This window comes from Suricata suricatta, chromosome 12 (assembly GCF_006229205.1).
Source record: "Suricata suricatta isolate VVHF042 chromosome 12, meerkat_22Aug2017_6uvM2_HiC, whole genome shotgun sequence".
Lineage (NCBI taxonomy): Eukaryota > Metazoa > Chordata > Mammalia > Carnivora > Herpestidae > Suricata > Suricata suricatta.
The window spans coordinates 34,449,770-34,465,255 of record NC_043711.1 but is presented as its reverse complement, the minus strand read 5'-3'; the positions used below and the strand labels follow the sequence as shown (position 1 = coordinate 34,465,255).

The 15,486-nt window shown below is 40.4% G+C and overlaps 1 protein-coding gene and 1 long non-coding RNA gene across 3 annotated transcripts in view; both read right to left on the bottom strand.

The window, feature by feature from the left end:
- TAFA1 (TAFA chemokine like family member 1) overlaps positions 1–15,486 on the bottom strand; it is a 496,597-nt gene that overhangs the window by 361,522 nt on the left and 119,589 nt on the right. The gene's annotated exons all lie outside the window — the stretch shown is intronic.
- The window catches only part of LOC115275407, a 19,606-nt gene continuing 12,797 nt past the window's right edge, over positions 8,678–15,486 (bottom strand). The window contains exon 2 of the long non-coding RNA XR_003901554.1: positions 8,678–8,915. This is a non-coding gene — a long non-coding RNA (uncharacterized LOC115275407). The remainder of the gene's footprint in view (positions 8,916–15,486) is intronic.

Here is a 15,486-nt window from a genome sequence, read left to right as displayed (position 1 = left end):
CAGACTGCATGCCTACCTTTGGATCTTCATCCTCCTATCAGACAGACTCTGGTTAGAAAGAGGAAGCCAGAAAGTCAAAACCTCAAAGACACGATGGCTGCTGGTCTAACAGTCTCTGCCTTCCTCCAGACTTTATCCGAGGATCCCAGATGCTCTTCTTTGATGCTGTGTTAGAAACACAGGCTGATGCTGGTGCTTTATTTACCCTATCTTCATCCTCTGTGCTCACTGTGCCACAGAACTTACTTAGTTCCTTAAAAAGCACTCACTATCGGAAATGGTACCCTTGATGTGAATGCAGCCTGCTTGACCCTGGCGTTTAGACCAACTACGTACTTGCAGGGGGGAAAAAAAGTAGTAACCTAATTATTGCAACCACCTGCCTGCCCTCGCTTTTGTGTTCCTAACTACTGCCAGGTGCTGAGCTGGCATGCTTGGATCAATTAGTAATTGCAACTGAAGGTGAATGCAATTAATTACATAACTTTAAGCTGTTCAAGCTTAATACCCCCAAAATGGCTGCATGAAGCTGGGATAGAGTGGGTTGCAGCAAATAAAGAAAAATAGCTATGAATAAGGTTTTTGTAAGTGTTCTCTTCAGGTGTGGATCATACTTAATCCTCATATATCATGTGTATGGCCAACTTGTTCTATTTACCTATTTACCTCTATCCTATTTACCTCTAATGAAAGGATTCATTAATTTCCAACTTGTGGCCCAAGACTGAGAAGTGTGGCTATTTCTCTCACAGACCACGAGGGAGGTGACTTCTTGGTTGGGCAGCATTGTGATGGTCTTCAGTGAGGTACAAGACAGGGCAGGAGATTATGGACTATGGGACTGAACGGATTAAGGTTTGAGTTTTGGCTCCACCCTTAAGTAACAGAATAAGGGATCCCCTCTACTTCTGATTCCTCATCTATAAAATAGGGATGATATTAACACTGGAGAAAATAAGCAGAACAGAGTATACAAGTGATTGATGTGCTGTCTGGCATAAAGTGATGCTTGCAAACTGCTAAAGTGCCACCACTGTCTGCTAAGCTTTGCAAAGTTCAGGAGATGGGCACACCTACTGAGGCACTTTCTCAGTGACCGCTCCCCCACTGACCAGGAACTACAGTGCGATATGGTTGTGTCTATGGTACGTGGGCTCTTGTCATGGACTATACCTAATAAGGTGTGTGTTCAGGAACCAGTAACATAACTTCTTCAAATCTCATTTTCCAACATCTTAAAGAGAAACATTCCCTGTTTCATAGGGTTGCTTCAATGGCTAAAGGCAATTGGGCATAGCCCTGATATGCATAAACATTAGCAAGACATGTTAACATGTATTCATGGCTAAATAATTTATTGGAATTATAGTTTATATTTTTTTCTCTTGGCATTTTCCCCTATCTTCATTCCACATGGTAGCCAAGCCCTTCTATGCTTTTTGCTTCAGGAATGTTGGTAAGGCTGAAAATATCAATCCAACTAAAGGTCCCAAGTGCACTGGAGCAATAGCACTAGGAGAGTGGGTGCAGGCTGGGGCAGGTGAGGGCTGGGAGAAGTTTCGTGAGAATAGCAAAAGTTCTAGAAGAGAAAGGAGAACCATCCCAGACCAGGAATGAGAGAGGATGTCTGTGAGTCTCCAGAGCAGGGAAATCTACATGTACTCTCTGGCAAAGCCTAGGATACTAGGAAGAATGGTAGGTACATAGTTATATGCTCTCCCAAGAAAGATGAACTGAGAACATCATGGTTTCCAGCCTCAGCATGATTCCTCACATGAGGATGAAAGAAGAAAAACATGAGCCTCGAAGAAATGGCGTGAGTTTGGGTAAGAGGATGGAAAGATTGTTAGCCGCAATCATAACAGGTCAATGAGGCCCCCTTTGGCAATAAGTTACTTAGATTTTCCTATAATCTAGAAGCAGAAAGAGGCTCCCATAAAGAATATAAAGTAGGATGTGGCTGAATACTATTCAATCCATTTCCTTTTCTTGAACACACAGAGAAACTACCTTTACCAGCCTTCCTTGTGGATAAGGTGGGTCACTGCAGCTGGATCTGGCCAATGGCAAATGAGGACACAGGGTGTACACAAGTCCCAGGCCTCTAAAACCCTTCCGGTGATGTGTCATACTCTTTGCTCATTAGATGACTCCATGCACAGGATGCAGTTAAAGAATGGATGGAAGGATAGAGAATCCTCCTACTGCCACATAAAAAGTCACTTGCCAAATATGTAATCAGTATGAAAAGACTAAGGGGGCACCTGGGTGGCTCAGTCGATTAAGCATCAGACTCAATTTCAGCTCAGGTCATGATCTCACAGTTCGTGGAATGGAGCCCGTTGTCAGGCTCTGTCCTGATAGCAAGAAGCCTACTTGTGGTTCTCTCTCTCCCTCTCTCTCTGCCCCTCTCCCACTGACACGTGCATGCATCCTCTCTCTCTCTCTTTCTCAAAATAAGAAATAAACATTTTAAAAGACTAAGAGATAAATGTATATGCTATTAAACCAATAACTATTGAATGCCATTTATTAGAATGGCTAGCATTAATTACTCTTACTAATAAAATGCCTGACACAGAAATCTTCATCAGCCCTAAAAGGTCGAGGACAGAAAACAGAATTAAAATTCATTTAAGACAAATAAAGAACCAAATGCAACTGATACCTGAATTTGTACGTAACTAAATAAAGAATCAAATGCAACTCATACCTGAATTTGTACATAACTTTATTATTATAAAAAGATGGAATTTCTATGGAGCAACCTAAGTTGTATGTGGGCAAAAAGAGTTACAAAAGGCAAGTATTTTACACCATGGGTTGTTCTGATAACAACTCAAGAAGTCACATGACAGGGTTCTCTCAAGAAACATGCCAAGGTTGGGGTGACTGTCTCTTAGCCATCTCACCACAAGAATGCCCACAGATAGATCACACCACCATCTGACTGTCAACCACCTCTGTGAAGTCCTCTCTGCATATATGCATGATGCTAATACCTGGAGGTTTTAAATAAATAAAGTATGAACAAGCAAAATAAACTTGTCTCTGAGAGCTCAATTTCAAAGCCCTTCAAAGCTATCCACGAGCTTTTCAAATTTTATCTAAAAACACCCTCATCTGTCTGTATCTTTCAGCTTTGCAAACACAGTTTTCATTCTCCCTAGCCCCTCATCTTTCCACTTTTTCAGCTTCTAATCATGACCTCCCTATTCTCCCCAACCTGCAGCAGTTTCTAATTGGTCCTTGAAAATGTCCTGTGACCTGTAATAAACCGCTTTATCCATTTCAGTGATTTGAAACATCTGGGAGATAAATTCTATTAGAATGCTAATTGGGCCTGATGTGAATAGTTCACTATTGATCTATAAGGAGACATACTTGACAGAGCGCTGGATCATGTTAGATTTGGTGACATTTAAAAATATTTGCTAAGAAAATTATGCTACACCTAGTCACCTGGGAGAAAATGACAGCTGAACTTTGAAAAGAGTGTAGCTCATTTTATTTATTCATGGGTAAGAAGGATATCCATTGATTTTCCCACTCACCATTTACTCCCCTTGCTTGTCCTATCAAGGCCCAGCTTCCATTTAAGAACCAAGCCTCCTTCACTTGGTTCATGAGCGACTGATTCCCCCTCTCACTGCTTCTTCCTCCCAGGTTCAGGACTGGGTATGAGATCCAGTTTGCCATCCCCTAGCTTCTACTTGGTTCAGGAAGGTTATGGTAGTGATCTGAGCCCAAGTCCTAGAGTTTCTGAAGGACTTATGTTGAAAGGTATATTCTTCCCACCAAAGTTCTAACCTGACAGAACAGAAGCCTGGAGGTGGGGGGGGGGCACCTCATCACTGATTGGAAGAAAGGAAGAGAGGAGCTCCAACACATGGAGAGAAGGGGTTCTTGGTGATCATGTTGGAGCCTCTGGGTCTAGCTGTAGTCCACATAATCAAATGAATCACCTTTTATGCTTCATCCTTTTTGAACTGGGGTTCTCTAAAAGCATCAAGTCTAAAATCATGGTACTGAATTAAACTGATAGCTTTCGAATCAGATTTTCATAGAGGTGGTGTATTCAGTCATCACTTACTTCTGGGTGTCCAAAATTGTCTCGCTCACTGCCTTATACCAGAGAGACCACAGTACTAGTTACTTCTCAAGGGATTTTCCAAAAAGTATGAGCTTCTCACCTGAGTAAAATTCATATGCATTCTAGGGAGAGTTGGGAACATTTTGAAAAATTACAGATTCCTAAGCCATATATGGGTAGATTCTGATTTAGGAAGGCTTTTGAACATTCCACAACTCAGCATTTTCAACAAGCAGCATCAGATGATTCTGATACAGGTAGCCACATTTCAAGAAATATTACTGTGACAAACAGATCAGAACTGAGGGACTAAAGTCATATTCACATGAATTTCAAGTCTTGATTTCTACTGCCTACAAAGTGTACCTTGGACAAATGGCTTAATGTTTCTTTGCTTCCTAATTTACAAATGAAGATAATAAAGCCATCATAGAGGGCTCTGTAAAATGTTTGTAAAGAATTTAGCTCAGTCTATCATACCAGTGAATGCTCCAATAAATGGTATGTGTTAGTAATTCATTTGCATGGATTAGCTTCTCAGATAAACAATGATTACTCCTTAGAATCCAGCAGCATATAAGACCTGGTACCAATGAGACAAAGGGTGTGTAAGTTTCAGTGTGGAGAAGAGGAAGCAGGCTCTACTCTTTAGCTTGATCAATGTTCTGGTTTACAAAGAATAGAAAAATTCTAAGGAAAAAATATCTATTATATCTATCTATCTAAACCCTTAGTGCATTATGTTTGCCAATATAGTTTTAGTCTTCACACAAGAACTTTTGCACATTAAATAATAACTACCCAAACACAGAAGTGAGTAAGGCAGTGGAACCAAAACAGCATCACAAAACATTTTGTGTAGCAGGTGGGGATGTATACAGGGCGGATGTTAATGGTGAATGTGGTGGAAGGAATAAAGAGGACACCTGTAAAGGTGTAAGTTTGTATGGCATCCAGATATGGAGGACAGGCTTTGGAGGAGGGCCAGCCATCTTGGGTTTAAATCACAGAGACCCAGGAATAGCACTGCTAGGGATTTACCCAAGGGATACAGAAGTGCTGAGGCATAGGAGCACATGTACCTCAATGTTCATAGCAGCACTGTCAACAAAAGCCTAATCATGGAAAGAGCCTAAATGTCCATCACCTGATGAGTGGATCAAGAAGATGTGGTATATATACACAATGGAGTAGGACATGGCAATGAGAAAGAATGAAATATGGCCATTTGTAGGAAAGTGGATGGACCTCGAGGGTGTCATGCTAAGTGAAGTAAGCCAGGCAGAGAAGGACAGATACCATATGTTTGCACTCATAGTCTAACAGGAGAACAGGAGAAACCTAATGGAGGACCAGGGGGAGAGGAAGAGGGAGAGGGAGTTGGGGAGAGAGAGGGACGCAAAACCTGAGAGACTATCGAATAAGGAAAACGAACTGAGGGTTGAAGGGGAAGGGGGAGGGGGAAAAGAGGTGGTGGTGATGGAAGAGGGCACTTGTGGGGAAGAGCACTGGGTGTTGTATGGAAACCAATTTGACAATAAACTATTTTAAAAATAAATAAATAAATAAATAAATAAATCACAGAGACCCCATTTGTTAGATGAGCCATCACATCGATGGGTCACTTAGCTTCGAGTTTCCAGGATATAAAGAAAAAAATGAAGCCAGTCTTGTTACATTGTGTTGAGGTCTCAGCGAAACAATTCATGTAAATTTCTAATAGAATGGTTGATGTATAATCTACATGGCTCTGAAATGTAGCCATTATTATTATTTAGAACTAAAAATAGTATAACAATGGTATTATTTGTTATAATTATATTACTTATTATAGTAATTCATATTATTATTACTGTTGTTTTTTTGGCAATCCTTTTTTTTTTAACGGCAAGATGAGGGGGCGCCTGGTTGGCTCAGTCAATTGGGAATCTGACTTCGCCTCAGGTCATGATCTCACGATTCGTGAGTTTGAGCCCCACATCAGGCTCTGTGCTGACAGCTCAGAGCCTGGAGCCTGCTTCAGATTCTCTGTCTCCCTCTCTCTCTGTCCCTCGCTCATGCTGTATATCTCTCTGTCACTCTCAAAACTAACTAAACATTTAAAAAATGGCAGGATGAGGATGTTTTTACAGGAAGAAAAAGTATTCAAAACATTGGGTATTTCCACAAACATGACAGTGAGGAGAAGTAATAATCAATACAACCCAACCTATCAATTTCAATACATTGGGGGGAAGAACAATAGGAAGGCTAAATCAAGTACTTCCTGTCAGTCACCATTGCACTCCCCTCATTTCATAGGTGAGGATGTGGTCGGTCTTTGCCCACAGAATGGTGGAGCAACCCTAACCAAGGCTCTGATTATAAGGGTCTCCACTGGCTATCTCCAAAATCCATGTTTTAATGATTAGCCTTTGCTGCCATAACAGGTGCAGAAAAGTAAACTCTGCAAATTTTTCCTTTTCTAAAATGTCTAGTTTTTGGCTGATAAAGCAATGATTTAAGTCAATGGCTGAGGTGGGAATTGGAGTACGTTCTTAAAGGATAATCACTAGGCTCCTTCTTGGGCTGCAACTGTTTTGAACCAATTTCTCAACTCTGTGGTAATTAAACAGAAAAGTGTACAAAACATAAACAGTGGAAACTGGAAACCAGCTTCATTAGTTTCTGTATTTTCGGTAACTACAGGTGTGTATTAATGAATTACACGACTGGTAATATAAAATTAAAGGCAGCTGCACGTGTTTACAAAACTGCAGCCGCAAATTACAGGTATCTGTAGCATCCATAATTCATCCATAATTGACAATTTTCATATTACTGGAATAGAGAATCAAGTCATGCAGATGATTATAGTATTTGCCTCTCAGCACTAAAGATTCTGCTTCATTTTTCATGCAGCATCTCAAATGAAATAAATTACAGTTTTTACGGGAGGCCGGACATCAGGGTAAAGGATCAAAGTATTGCAGACAACCCTGCCCTGAGTTCGACTTCCTGTGCCTCCGACGTCTGACTCCCTATTAATAAAAAAGTGTTCTAACACACTAGCTTCAGAAACACACGGGTCAAGTCCAGTTTTGGTACTGCTACTCAAATCTAAAAACGACAGCTAAGTTTTTTAAAAAGCTCTATGCCTCAGTTTCTACACGTATTAATGGGATGACAAGAATACCTACCTCACAAGTTCACTAAGTTTGAGTTCATTGAGTTGATATAGCTATTCCTGTAAGCAACCTGAGGTGATCCCTGAAAATAGCATGCTATTCACTCGACTCAGAAAACCTTACAAAATCATGCAAACCAAGAGGTTCAAATCTTCGTATTCACTTTAGGAACACATGTGAAACTGTCCAGGCCATAAAGATATGCACATCTGAAAATCTCCCAAATATGCGAAGGATGTCACTTTGCAGAAGTGATGTGTGCCATTCCGTTGTTACAAGCTACAATGGCGGAGGTAGGTGGTCCCAGGCCAGACAGTGGAGCTGGACACAGGGCCAGTGGCCCAAAAATGGTGCTGGATTTTTACTGCACATGCTTAAAAATGGGTGCAAGTCCCCCAAGATGTGGTGTAGAGCTTACAGGTTCCATGATCAGGTTAACCCATACCTGAGCTCTTCCTGCCACACTGAGATGGTCCTTGCTGAAAAAGAGCAGAATGTTCCCAAACTAGAAGAGGAGGTTGCACAGAAGAAAAAAATACCCCAGAAGAAACTGAAGAGCCAAACACTTAGGTCTGGGAGTAAATTCTGCATAAAATAAATGCAAACAAAAGTAAAAAACAATTGAGTTAATATATGGATGCTGCATGGAGATGGAGTAATGGCTGGCACCAAGAGCTTAGTGAATGCTTAACTGTTAACTTCTCCAAGCTCCAGTTTCCTGAACTATACAACAGGTAAAAACATCATCTATCACACATGGCTGGTAGGACAATGAAATGAGATAATACGTGTGAATTGCCTAGTTTACTTCCAGATATGAACACTCAATTTTCCAGCCTGTAGTGGGTACAGTAATAACAGCAGCTTCACCTCAAATGGACAAAGGAAATTAATATTGTTAATTTATAAAATATCATTTTGTGTAAAAACCCCACATCTTGGGCTTTTAACTTTATTTAGAAGAATTTTGTTTGTTTCAGTATTCTGATTCAGGTACTGTTGGGGATTAGATTTTAACAAGCATCTGGGACTCAAATAAATTTAATCTTGATAAAAATCCCTCCTATAAAGAGATGACCTGTGTATTGTTCTAGCTCTACTTCCCCAAAGAGGGCTAACCAGAACAGCCGCTTAATGAGGATGAATAAGGAGGCGGCTTTAAAAGCTACCAGAGTTGTGAGGGATACAGCAGGGGACATGACAGAGACAGAGCTGGGAAGGAAGCTTCAGGGACACAGACTAAATGCTTATCTGAAAGCTCTGTAACATTCCCCACAACTTGCTCAGGTACCCCTCATTTGACAGATGAGAAGTCGTGAGTCTCCCTGGATGTTGGTTCCTATCACTGAAATTTAGGAAGAGAGGGCAAGGCAAATACACAGTAATGACAACATAAAATTTCTTAGACAAACTCATCTGAACTTGTGTCGAAGTTTATTGCCCATTAATGAGGAACTCAGCAGGTAGAAAATGCTCATTGGAATGACACAGAAGAGGGAGGTTAAATACGGAATGCTCCCAGCAAGGTACAGACTGCTGTGTTACTTCAAATGGTCATAGAAAGGTCATATTTTTTTATCAGTGGTTGGGTAAATGTGTAGCACAATATGGAGCCATCTTTGGTCATAACTTGTTCATCAGAAATAATAAGGAATCTGTTAAGAGAAGCAAATGATAAGCAAACTTATCTGTAGCAATTAATTAGACATATTAGATAACAAAGTTGCTCCTGACTCTTCCACAGAGAACCATTTCACACCCAGGCAGTGGGCAGCCATCAAATACAAGCAGAACGGACAGGAGAGATAGGATCCTGCTTTTCCTCAAGTCTTAGCACCATCAAAGACACCAGACCTTTTACTTAATTCTCAGAAAGGGAGATGATATTTTTCTTTCACAATAAGAGCATTTTGTAATACTTTACATGCATTTGGTATAACAGTTTACCAAGTGTGTTTCTACACAAGCTCACATATAATTTGCAATTAGGTCTAACAAAAAGACAGAGCAGGTACAAGCCCCATCTGATACCAAAGGAACATAACACCTAGAGGGGGCAAATGTCTTTGTGAGTGATCTATCTTTAAGTGGATAAAAGAGCCAGTCATTGAACCAATGTCCAGTGTAGGTATGGAAAACATTTCTCTTTCAAATATTTCAAGGATTGCAAGGAAATTCCTAGCTCTGAGCCAATGGTAGAGACAGATAGAGATGTGCATTCAATACCACGGAGGCTTTAAGGAGTATTTAAAAGTCCTTGTGCTCTTTCTCCAGCCAATCTGTCAGTGCCAGTGACCCAATGTTCCCAGCCTGATTTCAGTCATGTAAGTCTGTTTATAGACAAGAAACCCATTGTATAGGGGTAGGTCTAACACTTTAGATGCCTAGCATCTGATCACAATGTGTTATTAGATGGGCTATTTCAACTGCTGAGTTGTCCCCAGGTGTACTCTGTTAAAAAAATTTCTTACTTCTACCCAGCATTCTCCAATGTCCATTCTACATCAGAATCTCCTGGAGAGAGGTTAAAAACTATTAATATCTGGGTTGCACTCCCAAATTTCTGATGTAACGGATCTGGTCAAAAGACACTTGGTAAATATGTAAGTGAAATTCTACATTTGACCATGTAAAATATTTTTATTAGTTTTTTTTTCTTTTTCCAGTAGGGTTTTTCAGAGTTATTAATACATTCATGCATCACGTGGGTCTCCAAGATAGAGAACCATAGCTGATAGTGTTTGGCAGACTTATTTCACTCCAAAGTCCTTTGGGTGTTGAACATTACCTGAGACTCATTTTGACCTAATGAATTCTGGGATAGAAGGGAGGATGTTTGCATCAGCTCTGAATTCAACAAGGCTACTACTAAGAGGAAAGACTGCACCCAAAGAAAGATATGATTAAGACGACCTTCCTAGTCTAGAACTTCACTACACAGTGAGGCCCCTGCACCAGCCTCAGCTGCATCCTGGGGAGGTGGTTAGAAACACAGAATTTCCAGTCCCGTTCCAGACCCAAGGAAGCAGCATCAGCATGTTGACAAGATTCCCAGGGAAGTCATAGGCATGTTAAAATTTAAGAAGCTTGCTATAACCAATCATTTTTTCAACCCCTTCCTGGATTTCACCATTCTGGCTCAGAGGCAAACGTCACCGGAGGGTCGACAGGAGGTCTTCCCACAGCACACCGTCAGCGCTCCACTGATGGACAAGGATATCTCAGACTGTGGCTGCACAACTACAGGCACATCAGTCACAAAGAGCATAAAAGAGACACTGTCCTTAGAGTTGTATCAACCAAAGAAATATTTTCAAAATTGACACTTCACCATGTGGAATAGAGAGAGTTCATACATGAGTCCTGTCAAAGAGCTTTAATTGATTCAAGCTTACCAATAATAGTTAACACTTCTTGAGAACTTAATAGGGTTTGGCACTTTGATGTCACTTTACAGTCATTATTTTATGTTATCAATATGACAACACCCTAAGATATAATCTGTTACTACCCTTTTTTTTATGAAATGGAGGCTGCTATCGGTTTGTAAAAGATGGCATGCTCAAGATCAAAGAATTGATAATAGCATCATTGGGATTAGACTCTTGATCTAATTCTGAGACCACACTCTTACTACAGAAAAACTGAATTTTAAAAAATCTGTAGGATAGATTATTGAGGTGGGAAATTACAGGAGAGTTCAGGGATCATATCTGAAGAGAGAGGTTAATATAAAAGGGATGGTTAGAATGTGTTCTTAGGGAACTAATCAGAGATTAAGAACACTGCACGAGCAGACAATGATGAAAAAATATTAGCTACATGATTACAATGTCTGAACACAGTAATAAATAATTTTCATAGGCATTTTAAAATCTACAAATAGCTACTCTCTTGTTTTATGCTCACCATAGTCCAGTAGAGACTTTTACCACTTACATGTTTTTTTTTTAACTTTTTAATGTTTTTTATTTATTTTTGAGAGACAGAGAGAGACAGCGTGAGCAGGGGAGGGTCAGAGAGAGAGGGAGATACAGAATCCGAAGCAGGCTCCAGGCTCCAAGCTGGCTGTCAGCACAGAGCCCGATGCGGGGCTGGAACCCGTGAACTGTGAGATCATGACCTGAGCCGAAGCGGACGCTTAACCGATTGAGCCACCCAGGCACCCCCACTTACATGTTTAGGAACAAGGTAAGTTCCATAAATTTAAGAACTTCTGAGATCCTGAAGTCTGGAATTGATGACAGTAAAATCCAAAACCAGGTCTTAAAAACTTTAATATTGTGAACTCTTTCCACTATGATATAGCCACCTCGCCAACCATCAGATAAATGTCAGGACCTTGAAGAATAAAAGATGGTAGATACACTTCTCAGTTCGCCAGCCTGGCCTGGACAGCCAACAGACACAAATGAGAGGGCTCATAGAAATGAATTGATAGAACTACAATAACAAAATTTAGAAAATGCCTTCCAACAATTTTTCACACTTTAGCAGACGTTTGGTTCTAACAAATGGTCGATTCTGGTACCTAAGAGCACAGAAAGTTATTTTTCCACAATCCTTAAATTTGATTTTTTCTCTCTCTTTAAAAAAAAAATGTTTCTGCCAAGTTTCTCAAAAAAAAAAAAAAAAGAAAGAAAGAAAAGAAAGTCTCCTCCAGGTTTCCTGCTGACATTAAGGGAATGCTGGGTAGTGTGACTGCTCAAAAAGCACTATCATTAGTACAGGCTATGGGGACAGGGAGACAGGGAGAGAGGGGAATTAGGCCAGGTCACAGCTAAAGAGTGTCCTAGAATTCCAGGGTCAGCAGGGATTTTGGGAGGTCAGTTAGTCCATTCCTCCATCTCCAGGAATGATTCACCTTTCCCCGATAATATGGACTATGATAGAGTGAGTTCATTCTATTTTAGAGAATACTGGAAGGGGGGCGGTTCTATGGATTGACACTTTGCAAACACCTGTCCACTCTTCCATATCTTCTCTTGGTTTTGGTTCTCAACTGAAAATGTTTTGCCTTCTCTTCTCCTCAACTCCCATTCACCTAGGAGACATGTGACAATTTGGAGAATTTTTTGGTTGTTAAGACTGGAGAGGAGTTCAGTATTGGTGTCTAGAAGGTAGAACCCAGAATGTTGCTAAATACTCTATGAGGCTGGGACAGCCCCACAACCAAAAATTTTCTGCCCCAGGTGTGCCTGGATGGCTCAGTCAGTTGATCATCTGACTTAGGCTCAAGTCATGATCTCACAGTTCGTGAGTTCGAGCCCCACATTGAGCTCTGTGCTGGCAGCTCAGAACTATGGAGCCTGCTTCTGATTCTGTGTGTCCCTCTCTCTCTGCCCCTCCCCTGCTCATGATCTGTCTCTCTCTGTCTTTCATAAATAAATAAAAGTTTAAAAAAATTTTCTTCCCCAAAATTCAACATGCTGAGGCTGAGAACCTTTACAGAAGAGAGAAAGGCAATCATCCTTTGTATATGGCTCTCAGAGTGTGAATGAGAAGGTAAGTAGCATGGTATTGTCAACACAAGTGCCTACCCATAGTAGAACTAAAGTTCTATGCTTCAGAAACACTTTTCTTCATAAGACATTTAAAGGATATGTATAATTTTTTTTTTTGGAAAGTCAGACTGACCTAACTCCTAACTAACTAGCTAGTCTCAGCTATTGGACAGTAACTCCATGAGGGCAGAAACCATATTGGCTAATCTCTATTCTCCCGGGGTCTACCACACAAAATGGTGCTTGATACTTCATATATGTTTTGAAAATCTCTATGTAAAATTTTAAATTATCTAGTTATATAGAAACTTCTAGATGGATTTTCATGAAATTAAGGGCATGTGCTAGAGATGGTCTCTCTTAAAGTTATTGGTTATTTTGTGTACTTGATATTTTGGTGCTCCCTGGGTAAAAGGCATCTCAAAAACATGGATAGTCTTTCAGAATAGTTGAAACCAAGGAATCTTGTGACAGTAATTGGGGCATGGTGCACCAAATGTGTGAAGATTTTATAGAATAAAAAGTAACTGGTTTCCAAAGTGAGTCCCAAAGTGAAAATCATAGAGGTAAATTCTGCAAATTGTGGAAGTCGCTTTGCTTCCCACAAGGGCAACCCTATTTAGTTATGTAGTGGTCCACTTCTTGGAAGTGTGCCACCTCCGAGAGGAAAGTCTTAAAGAGAATCAGAGCTGAGCAATTCATGGCATGGGGTGTATTTAAAGTGCTCTTGGAAAGCTACCAATTACCAATATCACAGACACAACCCATTTCTGTTTTAACAGGAACTGCTTTAGCCCATCCTGTTAGAGTAGGAGGCTTCACCAACTTCCTTTAGACTTTAATTGATAACACACAAATCTGTTGCCACAGATGGTTGGGTGGGCAGCATCTGAGGCTGAGGTCTGGAGGAAGGCTTCGCACCCCCAGCAAATGCAAGAACATTCAAGAAGTGTAGATGCAGGGTGCACCATGGAAACAGAATTTAGGGAAGAGTTCTGAGCTGCACATCAAAGCACAAGGGGTCTGGATAGAAGGTGCCCCTGCATGAAGAAGGTTACAAGGTTCCAGCTCATCTTGCCATCATGTGCAAATCAGATTATATGGTTTTGAATCCCAAATATACCAGCCATTTACCATGTGCTCCTGGGCAACTTATTTAACTTCTCCAAGCTCTGCCTTTCCCCATATACAATGGAGATTGATATCATATCTCTGTTTTTAGATTTTGAGAAGCTTACATGAGATACAAAGACATATTCTATGAGTTATTAGTATTTCCTTATGTATAAAAGAGAACTATCCTGGAAATAATCTCTATTTTACTTGTCTTGGAAAACTTTTCATTTTTTCCCAATATGGCATGCAGGATTTATGTAATTCCATTGATCTAGAGGTAGAGGGAGAACTCAAGAGTTAGTAAGCTCAGTGACCACAGATTCTTTGGGGACAACCAAAGGAATCTCATATTATGCCAACTGCTCACAAGAAAGTAAAAATAACCTGAGAAGGTAGATAGCTCAGAATAAGGATAAACTTCACTGACTGGTCTCTTTCAATGGCAGGTTGTTGAAAGTTAACAAAAACTGCCTGAAAGAATAAACAGGACGACATCAATGGACTCTCCTTCCACATGAGAAGCCCATTTTAAAGCTTCAGGCCAGGTGGTATCTAGTTGATCAAAAGAGATCATGAAGACTGTGTTTCCATCTCTTGGCTTTGCTTTCTTCTGTGTTGGCATTGCTCTCAGCAAGGCCTTCTGTAGGAAAGACTTCAGGAGCTCCAAATATATATCCACTCACTGTCAAGGCCAACAGACCCAAATGTATCTTATCCATTCATTCTTGGAAAAGGCTTAGGATTTAGTCTGTTTTGGTCAGACATGGATTGTCTGCCTACTACAGGCAATCAGAACATGTTCATGGGTTGAGAGAGGAAGAATTGGTGATATATGTACTTCCCCCACTAAAAAATGTACAATCCAAAAGTAGTGGATATCATTCAAGATGAGTAAAGAGAAAAGGGTATGATTTTTTTTATTAAAAAATGCAGTAAATGAGGTGCTCACTCTTGATTTCACCTCAAGTCATGATCTCAGAGTTGTTAGTTAGAGTTCTGAGGCAAGCTGTATGCTGACAGCATGGAGCATGCTTGGGATTCTCTCTCTCTTCCTTTCTCCCTGAACCCCTCCCCCCTCAAAATAAATAAATAAACTTAAAAAAAATTTTTTTAAAGCAGTAGTTTAATCTGGAAGGAGTTTCTGGAACAGGAAATTTGTTTTGCTATTCTAATAAAAGGACATAAACTCAGCCACTTCTGAAAGAGATACTGTCCTCTTCCTTCAAAGCTTTAGGATCCTATCACCTTATGTGCAATGAGCAAAGAACACTGGCCCCAAATAAGCTGCCCCGTTTGAATCAATTCTGATGACTAATGTCAAGTGCCATTGTCTCTAAATTACCCTCCTACCCAAAACGTGATGGGCTGGAGATTGCCTGCTCTTACTCCTATCTACTACATGTTTTCCACTGCAATTTGAGATGCAAGAGTGAAATTAAAGCTAAGTCCAAGGTAGCACAGGAAAGTAGTGTTGATTGACACCTAGTGTTTAGGAAGGACTTATTTTTTTTCCCCATAATATTTTATTGTCAAATTGTTTTCCATACAACACCCAGTGCTCTTCCCCTCAAGTGCCCTCCACCATCACCACCACCTGTCTTCCCCC